Below are 19,978 nucleotides of genomic sequence, written 5' to 3' on the forward strand. Positions count from 1 at the left end.
AAGATTCTTATGTTTAAAAAAGAGATAATTGTCAGAAACACATCTGAAATATTACTTTTTTTTTGCGAGTTTTCTATCTGAGCTATCAAGTGTTTGCGTTTTTTTATCTGAACTGTCACCAACTATTTATCAAAACACACTTCGAAGCTGGCTAGACCAAGTGTTTGAACACAATCGCCAAAAGGCACGTGACATCTTAATTTGCCATAAAATTTCATTCACATGGCAGCTGACTTGTTAATTTAGAGGTATGTTTTGATAAATAGTTGGTGATAGTTCATGTAAGATATGCAAACACCTTATAGTTCAGGTAGGAAACTCGCAAAAAATGATACTTCAGGTGCTTTTTTGACCTTTTTATTTTTTTTAATTTTTTTACTTTACAATTAATTCCTTTAATTATCCGCATAGAGTGTCATCTGACATTATTTTTAAACAAAAAAAAGAGAGGGTACACCACACACCATCAAATACTAATCGAGCTGTGTTTTGATAAATGGTTGGTAATAGTTCAGGTAAAAAATACAAACACTTGATAGTTCAGATTGGACACTCACAGAAAAATGATACTTCAGATGTGTTTTTTTTTACCATTATCTCTTGAAAAAAAGTAGGAAGTCTTAGTAACTCACACAATAACTTGTTAGAATAAAATGATAGAATACCTAATTATGTCCTTTAAACTTGACACCATTTATTTGGCGTCTCCTTATGTATTCGGCCAATAAAATATGATTATAACAAAAGTGTCAAGGGCCAAGTTTTTGAGAGGTCAAAAGTGCTTATTTTAAAAAAGTAAGGTATTTGACCAAGCTTTTAAGAGAAAATAAGTGATTTTGGGGAGTATCAGAAGTTGTTTTTCAGAAGTTTAAAAAAAATAGAATTTCCCCAGAAATACTTTTTTGAAAAGCACCTTTGAGAAAATACACTTAGAAGCACTTTTCTTTTTAAAAGTTTGACCGAACACTAATTGTTGCTCAATTTTTTTGTTAAATTAACTGATCAAACACAAACTATGTCTCACAAAAAGTACTTTGTCGAAAAACACTTTTAAAAAAATACTTTTAAAATAAGCTGATTTTAGAAACTTGCCAAACAGACTATAAGTTATTATTAGCTCTGTGAAATCTCTTAAGTGCTTCTTTGTAGTTCTAATTCTAATTTACTCTTTCTCTTTAATTTACTAGTTCAAAATTTTTGCTTAGCAATATCCGGATGGTGCTTAAATCTGTTTAATTTATATTTAAATATGATCCATATTCTCATGCTTACGACATTTTACATGTATATTTGTGTGTGTGTGATTGGGAATTAACACCGAGTAAAGAATCGATATAATTGAAACTGTCTTACAAAGAGTAAAATTCAATTAACCCCTTATTCATTGGATTTGGAAAATCAAAGAATTGTCATTAATATTATATCAACTTGGACAATGGAGCGGCAGTCAAAGGTTTGCATCATCTCAATGCTTTAATAAATCATTTTTTTAGGACTTGTAACTTTACTCTTTAGTTAATTAACTATGGTAAAATTTATCTGCATTGGGTACAACCAATTAATATTCCTCCGTCTCAAATTATCTGTTGTGATTATTGAACTTAGTTGTCTCAAATTATTTGTCGTTTTAGAAATTCAAGGCACAATTACTTATTTTTTTTTCTCATTTACTCTCAATAAAATTTTGTCACTAATAGAGATTACACATAAATAGAGTAAACATTTAATGGAGAGAGATTATAACTTAGAATAAAATTGGTCAAATACCCCTCCTAATTAATATTTTTTAAGGGGCGTGCAAAACAAAAAAGCGACAAATAATTTGAGATGGAGTACAAGATACGTGTCTTTCAAATATAAATTTATCACTTAGCCTACTTAACCAAGTAATATATATTCTTACTTTAATTTTTGGTTAACTAAGATTAAAATAATTGATTAGGTGTAAACACGTGGTGCAGATAAATATTGACTTCTCTTTTTTCTTCCAATACTTTTTCTCTGAAAAATGTTATCTGGTTTTTGATTGGTGAGCAAAAAAAATTATACTCCCTCGGTTTCAATTTATGTGAACCTATTTGATTGGACACGAATTTTTTTTTTAAAAAAGATAAGACTTTTGAACTTATGATGTAATATGAGACTTATATATTTTGTGTGGCTATAAATCATTACATAAAGGTAAATTGTGTTTCCAAATATGGAAAAATGTCATTCTTTTTGGCACGGACTAAAAAGAAAATAGGTTCACATAAATTGAAACAGAGGGAGTATATTTTTAAAGTATATATTTAATAAGATTAATAATATAAACAAATCAGAAAATATTTTATTGTAATTGAAAGCTTAGATCAGGTCAAGAGGCGGATTTACAAATATTTTGGGATTTTGAATCGTCTCAACAATTTTTTTTTTTTTTTGAAACCACTAAGTAAACCTTAGTGGAGGATATTTTATTAATAGTAGTACATAATAAACAAGAAAGTAAAAACATCAATGATCTGCAAAAGCAAAAGCAGAAGCAAAAGCAAAAGCAAAAGCAAAAAGACTAAAACCAAAACGGAATAGTCCCAAATAAAAAAATAAAAAATCAGTCCCGACCATATTCAACCAAGCCTCAATTAGGAAATTCAGCTGTAACTCCGGCGACCCACCGGAACTTCTCCTCAGTAATAGAGCTGGAAATCCGATCTGTATACACTTCTTATCGCACCAAATCTCTCACCAGTGCAATGTATACATGTCCAAGGAGTAAAACTCAAAAGATCCAGATCTGTTGCTTTCAGGTAAAAGTCTTTTGCAACAACCATATTTCCGTAATTTGAGCTTGATGTTGAAGTGATAAATCAGGAAACCACTGTATTGCGCCTCAATTTTGAACTGCTTGTGTCTTGATTTATTTGAATCAATCGTTCTTGTCCATCTGAAACTCATTATAGAGCACTCTCCATGAAGAATTTTTGGGCTTTTGATATTGCTTGAAACTTACTTTTAACTTTTCTTCTCGTTTATTGACAAAAATTCTAAGGAATGAGCCAAAAGGACTAATACCACCATTAGAATATTTGCTAATAATTGAGTTGAAGAGTTAAATAGTTATTAATGACCAATGAAATTCTACCAATTATGTTGATAGAACACTGTGAAGGTGATATACCTTTGAAAAAATTATTTGCTTGTTGGATACATCATCTGAAGATGATAATACTTACCCCCTTATTTCCTTTTTATCAACATGATTTCAATGGAATGAGCCCCAGAGCTAATACCACCATTAAAACCTTGTTAATAATTGGGTTGTAGAGTTAAGTGAATATATCCATGCCTGATGTATTCTTTGCATTTCTGATTCTGATGTTGGGAATTTGCTGCTTGTCCATATTAATAATCCTCCTCCCTGCACTAGGTAAATCAACAAAAGAGTTAAACCTTGCTGTACCTGCAAAATCAAAAGCTAGGTTAGTTAAAAAATCAGCCAGTGAGTTTCCTTCTCTGTAAACATGGAGTATTAGCACATTGCATCTAGCCTTCAACTTATTTATTATATCCACCTCTGCAACAATACTCCATGGACATTCCCATATCCCCTCAACTACATTCTTCATTATTAATGAGTCTGTCTCCATGATAAGGGGTTGAAGATCATTTTCAAAACAGTACATTAACCCCTTCTTTAAAGCCCTTGCCTCTGCTACCATGCTAGTATTGATTCCCAGCTCCTTACACTCAGCATACACCAGATCTCCATGACAGTTTCTTACACAAAACCCATATGAACTAGGTCCAGGATTGCCTCTTGAAGCCCCATCGGAATTGCACTTATACCACCCATCATACGGAAGATTCCAATACACAATCTTGCTGACAAGTATTGGTTTATACCCTTCTAGGAAATCAATCAGTTCATTCCATAGAAATGGTATATTTTTAAGCCATGGATATCTCACCTTTGTTAAGTAATATAGGTTACAATTAACCTCGTGTATTACCCTTCTAAAACTTACATTTCCTCCATGCTTTATAGTGTTTCTTCTTTTCCACAATTGCCATATAATCATTGCTGGTACAGCCTGGAGGATAGGCTTAAACTTCCCTGCACATTCTATCTTCCACCATGTCCTGATTACCTGTTTCATCTGTGTTAAATTCATATGAATTCCAACAGCATTCTTAAACACCTGCCAAACATCAGGAGCAAACTGTCCAGTTAAGAATAGGTGTTGGATAGTTTCCCGTTGAGGAATAGAGCAGCAGTAACATTTTGAAGCTATTGGAATCTTCATTTTCATTAGGATATCATCAGTAGGAATTCTACCCTTCCATACTCTCCATAGCAGAAAAGAAATCTTAAAAGGTACTCCTTTTATCCATAACTGTTTAAAATCAGAATCCTCATGGTCTCTGTGTCTCAACATATTCCAAGCACTATTAACTGTGAACCTACCTGTACTTGTGAGCATCCACCATGGTCTATCCCAGTTACCTTGTAGCTGGTCTATATATATCTCTGACTTAATGTGTTTTGCAATATCTGCTGGGAAAGATTGGTGCAACAACTGATCTTTCCATGCTCCCCCTTCAATTAAGTCAGATACGTCTACCAACTCTTCATTAATTGGATAGTCAGTGGGAACCACATAGTTTAAAGCTCCCAATTTTGTCCAATTCTCATACCACACATTTGAAGTTCTCCCTTTGATTTCCCACCAGATTTCATGCTCAACTGCATCCCTTACCTCCAACATCTTCTTCCAAACTTGAGTACCTCCTTTCCATTGCACCAGAGTTGGAATCATTTTTTGCAATACTTATTCCACATATGGTTTGCCCACAGAGTTGAAGAAGTTCTGAATCTCCACCACAATTTAGCAAATAAAGCATTAGAAACATCAAAAAGTGATTTGAAACCCAAACCCCCTTCCATAGTTGGCAAACATAAATCAATCCAAGTCATCCAATGTCTGCTTCTCCTTTCTTCCTTATTACTCCAGAAGAATTTTGCAAAATTTTTATGTAGTTCATTAATCACACATTTAGGTGGTGCCAAAACTGATAGAAAATGGATTGGCATGCTTTGAAGCACATTTTTTTTATTAAGACAGCCTTTCCTCCAAAAGATAAAAGCTTCCCTTTCCATGAATGCAATCTTCCTTTCACCTTCTTGATGAGATCTGAGTAATAGACCTTCTTCTTTCTAGCGTGAAAAATAGGGCACCCTAAGTATATGAAAGGAAATTGTCCTTTAGAAAAAACAGTAATCTCCCCTACCCTCTGCACTAACTCTGTGCCCACATTTGAGAACATATAAAAAGAACTTTTATCATTATTGATGAGCTGCCCAGAAACCTGTTCATACTTCCTTAAGATTTGCATGATGCACCTCAATGAATATGTATCAGCAGAAGTAAAAATAATAGTGTCATCAGCATAAGCAAGATGATTCATAGGATAAGACCATTTTGGCATTCCATATCCAATAAATCTACTATCATTAAATAAAGAGTTCAGAGCCCTTGAAAGTACTTCAGCTGATAATAAGAATAAGGCTGGTGATAATGGGTCTCCTTGCTTCACCCCTCTTGAAGATTGAAAAAAACCTGTAGGTTGCCCGTTTAATAAAACAGAATACCAGTTATTAGCAATCAGCCCCCTTATCAGATTAATGAAGTGTTCTGCAAATCCCATCTTCCTTAGCACATGCATTAGATATTTCCAAGATACTCTATCATAAGCCTTGGCCAAATCAAGTTTAATCACCACATTGGCTGGTTTCCCCCTTAATCTGATATCTGAAACAATCTCTTGAGTGAGGAGAATGTTTTCAAATATACTTCTACCTTTAACAAATCCAGATTGATTAGATGAGATCAGAGTTGGAATGATGCTTTCCATTCTATCATGGATAACTCTTGAAATCACCTTATTAATAAAGTTGGACAGGCTGATAGGCCTCAAGTCAGAAAAAGTCTGTACTGGTTGTTTCTTGGGAATCAGCACAAGATTGGTATGTGTGATTGATTTAGGAAGCTCAGCTCCATCAAAAAAAGCTAGTACAATAGCATGTACGTCATTACCAACTATCTCCCAGCATTGTTGATAAAATCTACCTGTAAAACCATCCGGACCACTAGCAGTTTCTCCACCCAATGCAAAAACTGCCCTCTTTACCTCTTCTTTGTCTGGGTAGGAACATAAAGATACATTTTGCTCATGATTTACCATGGTGGGAATATGGTTGAGAAGATCAAATCCCACATTATCACCCTCTTGAGTAAACTGATTTTTGTAGAAATTGACAACTTCCTCTGATATGTGCTCTTTAGACTCTAACCATACTCCATTACTGTCCTGTATTCTCTTTAACTGTAATTTTTTTCTCTTTCCTTTGACATGGTTATGAAAAAAAGAAGTATTTCTATCCCCTTCCGTGTACCAAGTAAAGCCTGCTTTTTGTCTCCAATATTGTTCTTCAATGCTCAAATATTTCTTCAATTCTGCTTGAGCTTTTTGAAGAATAATCCTATTGATTATACTTGGATCTTCTTCAAACAACTGTTCTTTCACCCTCACCACTTATTCCCGGATTAGGACTTGTTTAAAAATATCCCCATAAGTATCCCTGCTCCATGCTGATAATACCTTCTTGAGATTCTTCAGTTTCTGTTTGAAAGCCAAATATGGAGTTGCTACAAATTCTGTCTGCCAGTTTAATCTCACCACCTCTTTAAATGACTCATGTTGAGTCCAAAAATTCAAGAATCTAAATGGTTTCACAAAGTTGATGATTTGTTCCCCACATACCATCAAAAGAGGTGCATGATCAGACCCTGTTCTTGCAAGATGTTCAACCTCTATCTGTGGAAAAAATTCTTGGAAAGTAGTATTTACCAAAGTTCTGTCCAATCTTTTAAAGATACAATCCTCTGCAGCTCTTCCATTCCACCAAGTGTATGGACTTCCTCTGTAACCCATATCAAACAACTCACAAGAATTAATACAGAAAGCAAAGTCTTCACATTCATTCAGAGTAACAGGTAATCCACCCAATTTTTCCTCTTCTGACAATATGACATTAAAGTCACCCCCAACGAACCAAGGATTATTGAGTGAACTAGCTATTTGATACATATTGTCCCATAGTACTTGCCTTTCTTCTTCATCACATTTGGCATACACAAAAGTAGTAATTATTTCAGTATCTAGTTCTTGATGATGCACCTTTAAAGTTACCTGCTGATCAGTATCCATAATGATATCACACTGTATTGCATCATCTAGAAATACCCAAATCTTTCCATTTGTATTGGCCAAGGCTGTCTCCTTCCCAAGTCTTCTCTTATATTTCAGTAAGTGCCTGCTATTCTGAAATGGCTCCATGAGTGATATTATGTCAAACTTGTGTTGTCTTTGTAAATTTACCAATCTCTGAAAGGCCTGTTGAGTATTAACAGACCTAATGTTCCATATAAGTGCCTTAATCATCATTTACCCTTTGTTTGCCAATAAATCCACTAAAACTTTAACCCTAGCACTGCTAGGTCTAGTTTTATTGATGGTTGCCGCATCCAAATGAATTGGTTTACCCACTGCAGATGCAAGAGTGAATAAATATTCCTTCACAAAGTATGTAGGTAAAAGGTTTGGAAATGAGATCCAAGCCATTGCTTTTGAAGTTTCCTCATCAACTTTGAATTTGGAGTCATATATGAGTGGTCTTATCTGATAGGAATATCCATCTCTATCACTGATATAGTAAACTGGCTTAGATGTCAAGTTTATAAAGTCTGCATATAAACTTACCTTGATGAGGACATGTCTATTCCTTAATAAGCCAACTGTACATTCACCTTTTACTCCACATTGTGCAGGAATAATCTTGCGAAGTTGATCAATATCTGGCCAACCATAGGAGAATTTCCCAACTACAACACATTGAAGATTTTGAATTAAATCCATCCTAGTCACTTCATTCTCCGTCCATTTGACATATGGAATTCCATTAAGCATTGAGATCTGCTTCTGCATAGGTTGAACAACTAATTGTGGTTGTTGTACTTCTTTGTTTTGAACAGCAGGCTTTAATAGACTAGCATATTGCACTTTGTTGTCATTGATTATTACTCCCTCCTTTTGTAAACTTGAAAAATCTTGCTGGCCAGCCTCAGCCGAGGACTGACCAACGACCATGGAGGCCATGCTTGATGAGGATTGATTATATTAGGGTTTTCATGAGAGTAGGAGGTGAGAGAAGAGAGAGAAACTTTGGAGGTGAGAGCAACATGGGTAGAATCTCAACAATTATTTTGGAATTAAAGTTTAGCCTTTTTTTTTTTTTTTTTCATATAGGAGAGGAAGAGATAAATAGATCAATTTTACAAAAATAACTTTCATAATGGTTGCAAGACGGGGTATGCTCCAATTTTCTTCAATTTTTATTTTTTAAGCTATTATTGGTAAATTTTAACTTGTGATTGTATAAGTAAAAACTCTGGTTCTGAAAGTATTACACTTGTTTTTTGTTTGTATTACATAGTATTTTTTTTTTTTATCGAAAAGGGAAATTTTATTTCAACCAAGTGTGATATTTACAAAGCAACTAGTTCATTGGACTCTAGAACTAGCTCTCAAGATTGCTAACTACTTTTTCCTGTCTATACACTCAAATATGCATAAACTATCAAAACAGAGTCGAGCTAGGAAAATAATTCAAAGCATCCAAAATGCTGGCCCATTTGGTTTGTCGTTGACCTCGAATATGGAGTTGGCGGACAATTTTCTTGATTCTCAATTTGTAGTCTCTACTGGTATTTTGAAATCGTTGAGCATTCCTTTCGGCCCATACATGATAGACTGTTGCAGCAAATATCAAGCTCAAGATACCAGCTCTTGGTCTATTTCCAGTGGCCCTTTTTGCAATCCATTTCACTTATCTTCCCAAGCTTGTGGTTGTCTCTTTTCTCCCCTCCGGTTAAGTAATGCAAGCCAAATGTGTTTAGAGTATGGACAGGTGAAAAATAGATGTGACAGAGTCTCTACAATTGAAGTTTGACACAAAACACAGTCAGTGGACACCTGGATTCCCCGCTTTTGTAGCCTATCAACTGTTGCTAACCTGCCTTGCACAACTAGTCAAGTGATAAAAGTATGTCTTGGTATTAAGTGTGGCCCTAATACTAAGCTTTTCCGGTGAACCTTTGAATATTGGGGCATGAGTGATTTATAGGCTCTCTTGATGCTAAACTTTCCTTTATGACAGCAATTCTGAAGTGTAGTTGCAACATCTTGATTTGGAAACCATTTCCTTGCATCAAATATTTTTCTAACCACCCAACAGGCTTTTTTGGGGGTTGGCATAGTAGCATTGTCCATATTCTTTATATAAAATGTGTGTACCATTTGATCCGAAGGGTGTCTTGTTTGGTTGTAAGAGCCCATAACAACTTAGAGATGGCTGCCTTGTTCCGCTGACTGAATTCAATGAAGTTGAGTCCCCCTGTAGATTTAGGCATGCACAGATTATCTCAAGCTATGAGTGCTTTCCTTGAACTTTCATGATCGCCAGTCCAAAGAAATGTTTTACACACATTAGTTACCAACTCTATTATCTTCTTTGGGAGAAGGAAAACCCGAGCCCAACAAGTCTGCATTTCAAATAGTACACTCTGAATGAGTTGAGCTTTACCACGGTAGAATAGGAATTTGGTGGACCAGCATCTAATCCTTGCAATCATTTTCTCAACAATAGGATTACATAGTATTTTTAACCTGTCACAATTTTTTGGATTGCAGATTAATTAGATTTCTCTATCTTTTTGGTGTTATAGTTTTTTATTTTATTTTTCAAGTAGCACGTAATACTCTTACTTTTTATTAATTCTTTTTTTGTAAAGGTTACTTTCTCATTTCAATAGTATATGTGATGCATTTCTTTAGTTCATTTAAACAAAAAACCACACACTTCTAAATTTGAACATAGTTTACTTTACAATTTTATACTATTATTCTTGATTAGAAGCTTTTATAATAACTCAAATGCTATGACATATTTAACGTCAAAGTCTTCATTTTTTAAAACATGATACCATTATTAGGACTCAAACCCAAAACTTATAATTAAAGATGAAAGTGTACTTACCACTCTATTACAATGATTAGTTGTGAATTTCCACTCTCATAGTTTGCAGTCCTTAGTTGCAGATTAATTACTGTTACTACTTCTTAATTCTTTTTTCTCTAAAGTTTACTATTATATTTACACCATAAATCCTTGGTCACTGAGACGAACGATGCCAATCATTATTCAAGATGATACATACAAAGACGTGATTAACTGGCGTTCATTGCGAACATCATTTTTGCAAAAGTTTGTGATAGAGAAAATTATAAATGTTATTGGTATTTCAGATAGTCGCGATTTAGAATCAAAACTGTTTCTTCTAATGGTCGAACCAGATGACACAATATTTGCACTTAAAGCGTACATTCCAAAGGAAAAAGGGATTTCATTTAAGATACAAAAGTTGTTGAATGAGGACGGCAGAGTTTTGAGAGATGAGCAGACTCTTCTTTTTGTGGGAATCAAGAAAAGTGCTACCTTAATCCTTTGTTACACACCAATAACGCGAATCTCTGTGAGATTAATGTTTCCTGAAAGCATTATTAAGATAATGGTGGAGCCCGATGACACAATTCGAGATGTTAAGGTCGCGATCAAGAAAGGAAGGTATTCGTTTTCATAGAAAAGAGACATTCTTAAGTAAAAATGTCCTACTTAGGGATGTACATGGATCGGGTTGGTTCGGTTTTTTTAAACATCAAATCAAACCAATTGCATCGGGTTTTTTAATTTATACACCAAACCAAACCAATAAAATTCGGGGTTTTCAACCTCGGATTTTCTCGGGTTATTCAGTTTTCTCGGGTTTTTCGGATTTTTTTTTTGGAATAGTCTTGATACAAAATATATAACTTTTGCTTCAAATATTTCTTTAGTCCTAGTAAGATATAACTATATAATTAAGGTGTTTCATAAGAAACAAAATATATAACACAAAATGCGAGAAGAGTGATGACATTGTAATAAAATATTCAACAAAAGATAATAAAATCGGTTAAAATAAATATTGCTAATTAATAAGCCATAAAGAAAATGACCATAATCTAAAAATACTAAGTCATACTAAAATAAGTACAGCTAATAAGTATTAATTACATAACAAGAAAAAAAACTTAAGTTATGTATTTCACTCTCTAAACCAATTATACAAAACTAAAGAATAGATATCCAATATTATTTTCATTCCTAGTGGTAAATTGAATTTCTTTTGTTAGTATTAGTGTTGAGTTGGTTTTGGTGGACTTTATATGAGTTACTAACATCCATAAGATATAAAACTTATTGACATTCAAAATTCTAAGTTCAAGCTTGAATAATACGATAATAGATAAAAAAACTATGAAAAAATTAAGAAATATTTATAAATTACATTACAAATAAATAGTTTTATGTATAAAATATTTTAAAAATTGAATACATGTAATGTCGGGTTGGTTTGGTTCGGTTTGACTTTTTTTAGCTAAAACCAAACCAACCCAATTATGATCGGGTTTTTTTTTTCAACACCAAACCAAATCAAACCAAACCACTAATCGGATTTTTTTTTCTCGGTTTATCGGTTTGGTGCGGTTTGTCGGTTTACTTTGTACACCCCTAGTTGTACTGATCATGAGCGTCTCATCGACCTCAAATTTAAGTATTATGATGTGCTAGATCTTTGGTAGCATTTTGCTATTGTTGAATAATTGCACTATTCACTTGGCTAAGGTTGTGTGTGTGTGTGTGTTTTTGGGGATAATTTCAAAATTAGGGGCCGGATTGCTACACTTTCGTAGATTAATGTGAACTCAAGAATGTTCTTTTTGTCAGTATTAGGTTTGAGTTGATTTTTATTTGGGCTGAATATATGGGTTATGTTGATACTAGACACAATTTTTTGTGCGGAGTGTCCTTCAAATGCACTAGTCTTTAATTTTTGTCCCTCAAAATGGTGGTCTTTAATTTTTGCCCATTTCGCCTAATATCATAAAGTTTGGGGTTCGAATTCCGGCTCAGTAAAAAAAAAAAAAAGATAATTTCGCAAGGCAGAATTTTGTAGCAAAGTTAAGCCTGTTTGGGCCAAAGTTAGGCCTTAAGGCAGAGTATGCCTGAAGGCAAAACTCTAAACTCTGCATGATCATGCAGAGTTTTGCAAGGAAAATACTGCCTGAAGGCAGGCAAAACTCTGTCTTGCGGATCCAAACTCTACCTTGCGATTTTTTTTTTTAATTTTTGACTGAGCGGGGGTTCAAACCCGTAACCAAGGGCTTCTAGCGAAGGACAAAAATAAAGATCACCAATTTAAAGGCCAAAAATTAAAAATCACCCCAAAATAAGGACATTCCTGTGAATTGCCTTATTAGACATCAACAGGTATTCGACTATTTCAAAATATAAGCCCAAACCTGAAATGATATAGGTTAATTTTTGTCCTTCAAATGGGCCGGTCTTTAGTTTTAGCCTTTCAAAATCGAACTTATGCATATAGGGGCATAAGTTACGCATCATAATATTCACAAGTTATGTCAGCACCCCTCCCTGTAGGTCGAGCCTCCTTTTCAGGCGCCCTCTCACTTCGTTCGAGCTGAATTACATCCTACCTCTTTATGGTGAAAATCAAATGCCAAACTCAAAATGTTAGAAAGTGCAAAATCAATAGGTGTAGGAGTTTCTACAATTGCTTCAGCGGGAGCTGCTAATCCGTGTAGCTGTCAGCTTAAATGGTAGTTGTTTATTCTCACCCGGTAGCTTTCGATTTTGAAGGGAAAAAACTAAAGGCAAGCCCATTTGAAGGGAAAAAATTAAAGGGCAGTCCATTTGAAGGGTAAACCGTGTAATTACTTGAAATGATATGTCAAAAGACAGAAGTTAAATATGAAAAAGTTCTATAAAGTATTTCCTTAGGGTTGATTTGATTTCTAGGTTTTCTTTATACACCCTTAATTCGACACCAAATGGTTTTGAATACTACTTAGCTACTATGTACCTGTACCTCGTTAACAATTAATTCCCTAATATTGACAATTTAAAAAGAGCTAAAGTTGAATGAACCTAATTTTTTTTTATCCATTCAGAGAGTTCGAATCCAAAATCTATGGTTAAGGACATGCCATAATCCTTGGTGGTAACACAAATCTTTTCACACCATAATCTTTGGTGGTAACAGAGTCTTTCATTTATTGCCATATCCATAACATCGTAATCCTTGATAATAACACGAGTCTTTTTATTTATTGCTTTGTTGCTAAATTTTAGGAAGAAGTCTTTTAGGTTTCAACAGATTTGAGCTGTTAGCTAAAATTGGAAGTGGAGATGTACGGATAAGGTTCCATTTGGTGCCAAATTTTGCCTCTTCCTTGGTTGAAATTATAAAGGTTTAACCCCATAAATACTTCCTTGGTTTTGAACCCCGTGACGCTTTTCTTGCATTCCACTTGTTAATTCTTCGAATTCTAGTAGCATTTGTCGGAGTTGTTCCGTGTTTCAGTTGGGGATATTTTACCCAAAACTTTGTTAATAACTTTTCAAATAGTGGCAAATATTTGATAGCAGGTGTTTAAGTAGTTATTTAAATGTTTCTCACTATTTTGGGACATTATTTAAGTCATACTTGCGATGGGTAAAATATTTCAAATCTACCACTTTAGAATACAACAACAATAGCATACCTCGTGAAAAATGCAATGTCCAAAAATTTCATATGACTAAAGTTTAGTAACTTTTACTTATTTTTGCTTGAACTTCAACTATATGTGTGGCTTAAGTTCAACCATTTTTGTCTGAACTTTAGGCATAAATGCACGAACTTTAGCCATACGAAACTTTAGACATTTTTTCTACAGTTGTTGTGGTGTTTGAAGTTCTTCCAAAGTGGATAAAAGTGCGCAAAAAAAAAAAAAAAAAAAAAAAGAAGAGAGGGCACAAGTCAAATGACGATGTCAAAAGAGGATACCCCACGAATATTTACCCTTATTCCTCTGCGTAAGATCCATTAAAGGATGAAGCGCTCCCTACCAGAATTTTATCCATTTACAGAGTTCGACCCAAATTTATGGTTGAGGATGAAAGGATTATATCCATCACGCCATAATCCTTGATGGTAACACGAGTCATTTCACACCATAATCCTTGGTGGTAACATGAGTATTTTCATTTATTGTTATACCCATTACACCATAATCCTTGATGTTGACACAAGTCTTTTTCATTTTGTTGTTTTGTTGCTAGCAATTATTTTAACCTTGGGAATAAGTCTTTTAGATTTTAACCTTTAGGAAGAAGTAATTTTAACATGTGATAGTTTTTTACTTACTATATTTACTATATTGCAATTACTAAAATTTATCAAAATATGTCACTGGAATATATCGATTAAACTTGGTCTTTCCTTCTTAATTTGAGGTTTTGGATTCAATTTGAGAATGAATAAAAAATCTTGGTAGAGAACAATTTGTTTTAACGGATTTTATAAGGCAGAAATTCAAATTAATTGACACCTCAAAACAAAATACTGAATACCAAATGAGTAATAAAAAAACACACTATTTACGTGGTTGTGCATATACATACAATTAAGAATGTGACTTATGCGAAAACTTCCGAAACAGTTCAAAGCCAGTTGTTTTCTGGTTTTTTCCACAATATTCATTCACTTCATTAAATACAATAATTTTTTTTTGTGTCTACAATTGGTTCACTAAATTACTTTCTCAGTATATACCACTTGGCTACTATGTGGCAGTATTAGGATGGTTCGCCAACTAAATTATCGAGGATCGTAATTCTAAAATTAAAATTCTTGGACTAATTTATCTAAAATAATCTCAAGTTTGATGGAATAAGGTGGGATATCAAGGATTAAGTATTGAAATTTATATTATGTTTGGTTGACAGGGATAAATTGATACTGTGAACCAAAACAATATAAATTTAATCCCAGACTTAATCCTGAGATACCCTACCTTATCCTACGTACTAAACTACCCCTAGGGGTCCATTCCCACTAATACTGACAATTTGAAAAGAGTTAAAATTAAGACTGAATGCATAAGTAGTCCCTCAAATTTGTACATTTTTTCCATTTAGACATCTGAATTAAGTCTTGTTCCTATTGAATACTTGAAATAAGTCAATTGCTGTCTAATATCATTACTTGCAGATCTTTTGATTATAGAAACACACACATCTCAACAAACAAAGAATCATCCTCACAAATTAGATTGGTTTTTCAAAATTCCTCTTCATAACATCCATTCGTATCTAAATCACTGTTGAATTTATTTCTTCCACAACCTTATTCTTTCATAATCAGATAGTAACATAGCAACAAGAATAGGAAGAGTGTCGAATGGAAACAAAATTAGATACGGCGAAAATATGGAATTCGACTTCCAATTTTTTCTTCAATTTCATTCACACTGAAGCCAAAGTGATTGCCTCTATTGTCATCATAAACTCTCCAACCCTTTTAATTATTGCGGGTGGGCTTTCCTCTTTCTTTATTTATGTTCATAAAATTAATTTATTACGCTTGTGCACTTGGAAATTGGAATAGAGGTGCAACTAGGGCTGGGCATAAAACACCGAAAATCGAATTACCGAACCGAATTGACTATTTTCGGATTTCGGTATTCGATATTTCGGTATTTCGATTTTCGGGAATAAAAGTAAAATATTCAGTATTTCGATTTCGGTATTTATAATTATACCGTTCGGTAATTCGGTAATACCGAATATCGAAATAAAGGCCCATTTTATTAAGTTAATATCTATCCCAATAGGCCTACCCATCAGTTCACCTCATGCCATTAGACACCGAAGACCCTAATCGACCTAAAATTCCTAATCTTTTCACATTTCACTTCACACCAAAGATACCAAAGATTCTCTGCTCTCATTTCCCTCTTAACACACACACAAGGGCTCTTATCCCTCCAATAAGGCAACAACCCTAATTCTCACTTTTACAATTTCGAGGTACACCTCCATTGCTATAATGTACTACATTCGTAGTTCCCTTGCAATTCATTTTCAGATTTCATCACACATTCTGCTACTCTTGCTTTTCTCTTTCGTTACTGCGAGTGTTGTTTCTGAATGAGATTTATGTAGCTTTTTTGTGCTGTTATTTTGGTTGGTTTTGATTTTTTGTTGAACGTGAAGTACAACTCTGAAAAAAAAAAAAAGTTGTGTTCATGTAATGTGCATCAGCTGATATTTATTGACCTTTTCTAGTGTAAATGATCATTTAACATGCAAACTGATTTAAGCAAAGGCCTGCTTCTCTTTCTTTTTTGAATTTTTTACTTGATTTTTCACAGTAGATTTTGCTCCTCTTAAACTCGTGCCCAGAAAGAAAAATATTTGGTGTTTGTATGAGTACTGCTTTGAAAATTATCTACACTGTTTTTCTTTTGTTGTTGGAAGCTGCTGTATTATGAGATCTTGGACTAAGAATTGATAAGTAGCTAATGTTTGGGTCGTCGTTTGTTATTGAAATAACTTAAGGATTGTTAAAGATCTTACCAGAATGTCTTTAATTCTGCAACTTCTGTCCAGTTTGATATACAGTTTCTGCCCAATTTATTTTAAGAATCTGTCGCTGTTGTTACTAATTACGATTCTTCCTTCTTTTTGTATTAATCTTGACTAGACTCGTTCTTATTAAGTGTTAATCTAGTTTTATTTAGTGCTTTTTAGGATGAAAAGTTTGATTTCCCCCCCCCCCCCCCCCCCCCCCCCCCAAAGTTTGGTTGTCTGATGATACTTGCAATGTATTGACCCCTTGCATAGGATACTTGCGTTCTAATACAATGGACTTCGACTTCAATATGGTATTATCGAATATCGTACCGAACCGAAGTTTGATTTACCGATTACCGAATTACCGAACAAAAGTTTGAAAGTTCGGTATTTGGTATATACTTTCAATTACCGATTACCGAATTACCGAACCCGAACTTTGAAAATACCGAACGCCCACCCCTAGGTGCAACGACGGGAGGTAAAGGGAGAAGAAAGAGGCAGTGCGAAGTGGAATTAATGATACTCCCTCCGTCCCAAAAATATTATCTTCCTTTCTTTTTTAGTCTGTCCCAAAAAGATTGACACCTTTCTATAGTTAAAAACAATTTAACTTTATGAGATGATTTACAACCACACAAATATCTAAGGCTTGTTTTAAATCACACATTTCAAAAGTCTTCCTTTGTTTCTTAAATTTGTTGCCAAATCAAACTAAGACAATCTTTTTAGAACGGAAGGAATATTAGTTTTAGGGAAATGGTTGATCGTGAGTTGGGTAGTGAAGATCATGAGTTGTCAAAGCTGGATGGTTGATTTTGTGTTTGAACATACACGCTCCCTCATTTTGGCTCAATGAAAAAAATGTGTTCTATAGGCACATTTAGACAATACATCGTGTTAAATAGAAACAAGACTTAGTTTAAGTGACTAAATGGAAAAAATGGACAAGTTTGAGGGGCTACTTATGTATTTAGCCTAAAATTAAATAGGTAGATCTAAGGTATCTAAATTGATGTGAATGGGAATTGTTACGGAAAATAAAGTATATCTTATAATTTCACGCACACTTTTTTTTTTTTGAGTAAAGTACGTATATGTACATATTAAGGAAAAATATTTATGAAATGTGACGATAGTTTTCTTTTTACAAAATATAACATTATAAATCCTATACAAAACATGCTTTTTTTAATAAAATTATTTGTTTTTTTAGTTTTTTTTTAAATTTCGCTCAAAAATTTATGTATGAAGGTTGTATGAAATGTTTATATCTAGCTCAAGTCTTTAAAAGTTCGCTCAAAATTTAGTGTATGAAAACGGTATGAAAAATGTATGAAATGTGTATATCTCGTTCAAGGCTTACAAAATCCGCTCAAAATTGTGTGTATGAAAACGGTATGAAATTTGTATCTCGTTTAAGGCTTAAAATTTCGCTCACATTTTCATGTATACAGTTCATGTTAGATTTCTGTAAAATTAATACAACTACAACTGCATTGTATACAACTTTGATACAACATTCAAGACTTAAAATAATCGCTCAAATTTTTGTGTATGAAATGTGTATATCTTGCTCAAGGCTTAAAAAGTTCGGTCAAATTTTGTGTATGAAAAATGTATGAAATGTGTATATCTCGATCAAGGCTTAAACATTACGCTCAAAATTTATGTATAAAAATGGTATGAAATGTGTATATCTCGCTCAAGACTTAGAGTTTCATTCACATATTTCGTATATAAAGTTCATATGAAAATTAATACAACTACAACAACATTGTAACAACTTTCATACAATATTCAAGGCGTAAAGTTTTTTGTCACAATTTTGTATGTGAAAATTATATTAAAAATTTCGCTCACACATACACATTTCATACAACTTTAATACACAAAAAATTGAGGTAATTTTTTAAGCCTTTGACCAAAAAAAACAAAATATAAAAAAATATAAAAAGTTAAAATATTTTGTTAAAAAAATAATTTTAATTTTTAAAAAAATATATATATATTTTTAAAAAAAAATTCTGAAAAAAAATAAAAAAACGAAAAATATATGAAAATCCATCATGTTTCGTAAAATATTTTTATGTTTTGTAAATAAGGAAAACTATTTATATATTTTGTAAAATAGAATCTTAAGTAGGTACCCTATGTCATTTACCTTTTTTTTAATTTCTCATTCGGTATCCGGTATTCACATCGGAGCCCAACTAATCCGGATTCACGCTGCGTAGGCCCATTTGGGGAAAGCACTCCCTACCAAAAAAAATTTCATACCTAGGACTCGAATCCAAACCTGAGAGCAACCTCATCCACTGCAACACATCATTTGGTTGTATAATTTATGCACACTTATTGAAAAAATGAACATAAATCACACAGAATCAACAAATCAAGTCAATTTGAAAAAGAAAAAAAGGACTCATGGTTGACTTGATTTGTCGGTTTTCTTTATACGCTGGACGTACTTTTACTTGATTGTGTCCCCTTTTGTTTGTAAGTAGGCACGAATGATAAGTATGATTAATTTTTCAAAACAACTCTTTTTCATATAATTTTACCTCATTCAATTTTAACTCGTTTTAATTGTTAGTATTTTGTCAGACTTATCTATGACAACATCTTTATATAACAACACCTCACTGTAATAATTAAGTTGTTCTCGGATCGAAATTTTATGTTGTATTTACCTCTCTATAATAGTTTTTTCTACATATAACAAAAACAACCACCATAGTTATAACAGTGCACTCTTCGTAAAATTAACCCCCTCTAACAACTATTTTCTTTTTGATAATATAATAATTAACTATCTTTATAGAATAAAATCTCTAAAATTACCAATAACTGTGTGAATAATGTAATAAAAACTAGAAACAACTTGCTCCAAACTGTTTCAGATGTTTTCACATAAATCACACTCTTAACTTTATATATATGCACAAACCACATAATTTGTCTTTTTTTTATTAATTAATTTTAGCTCTGTGGTCGGTATTTATTTTCAGATTTTGATTAATTTGAATTCGCATTGTGTAAGATTGTTAAAAAGGAAAGTGCTTCCTACCGGAAACTTTTTTATTCACAAATTCAAATCCGAGACTACTAATTAAACTATTAAAACAGAGTTAAAGACTTGAGAAGAGGCAAAATTTGGCACCAAATGTACTAGCCATACAACTCTATTTCCAAATTTAGCTAATAGCTCAAATCAGTTGAAACCTAAAAAGTCACTTCCCAAAAGTTAAAATAGTAGCTAGCAACCAAAAAAAAATAATAATGAAAAGACTAATAGCCCAAATAGACATAACTTTTATGCCTTTATGAAATAGAAATTTAATGGGAGCGTGTTGGAGA

This window comes from Lycium barbarum, chromosome 6, assembly GCF_019175385.1.
Source record: "Lycium barbarum isolate Lr01 chromosome 6, ASM1917538v2, whole genome shotgun sequence".
Lineage (NCBI taxonomy): Eukaryota > Viridiplantae > Streptophyta > Magnoliopsida > Solanales > Solanaceae > Lycium > Lycium barbarum.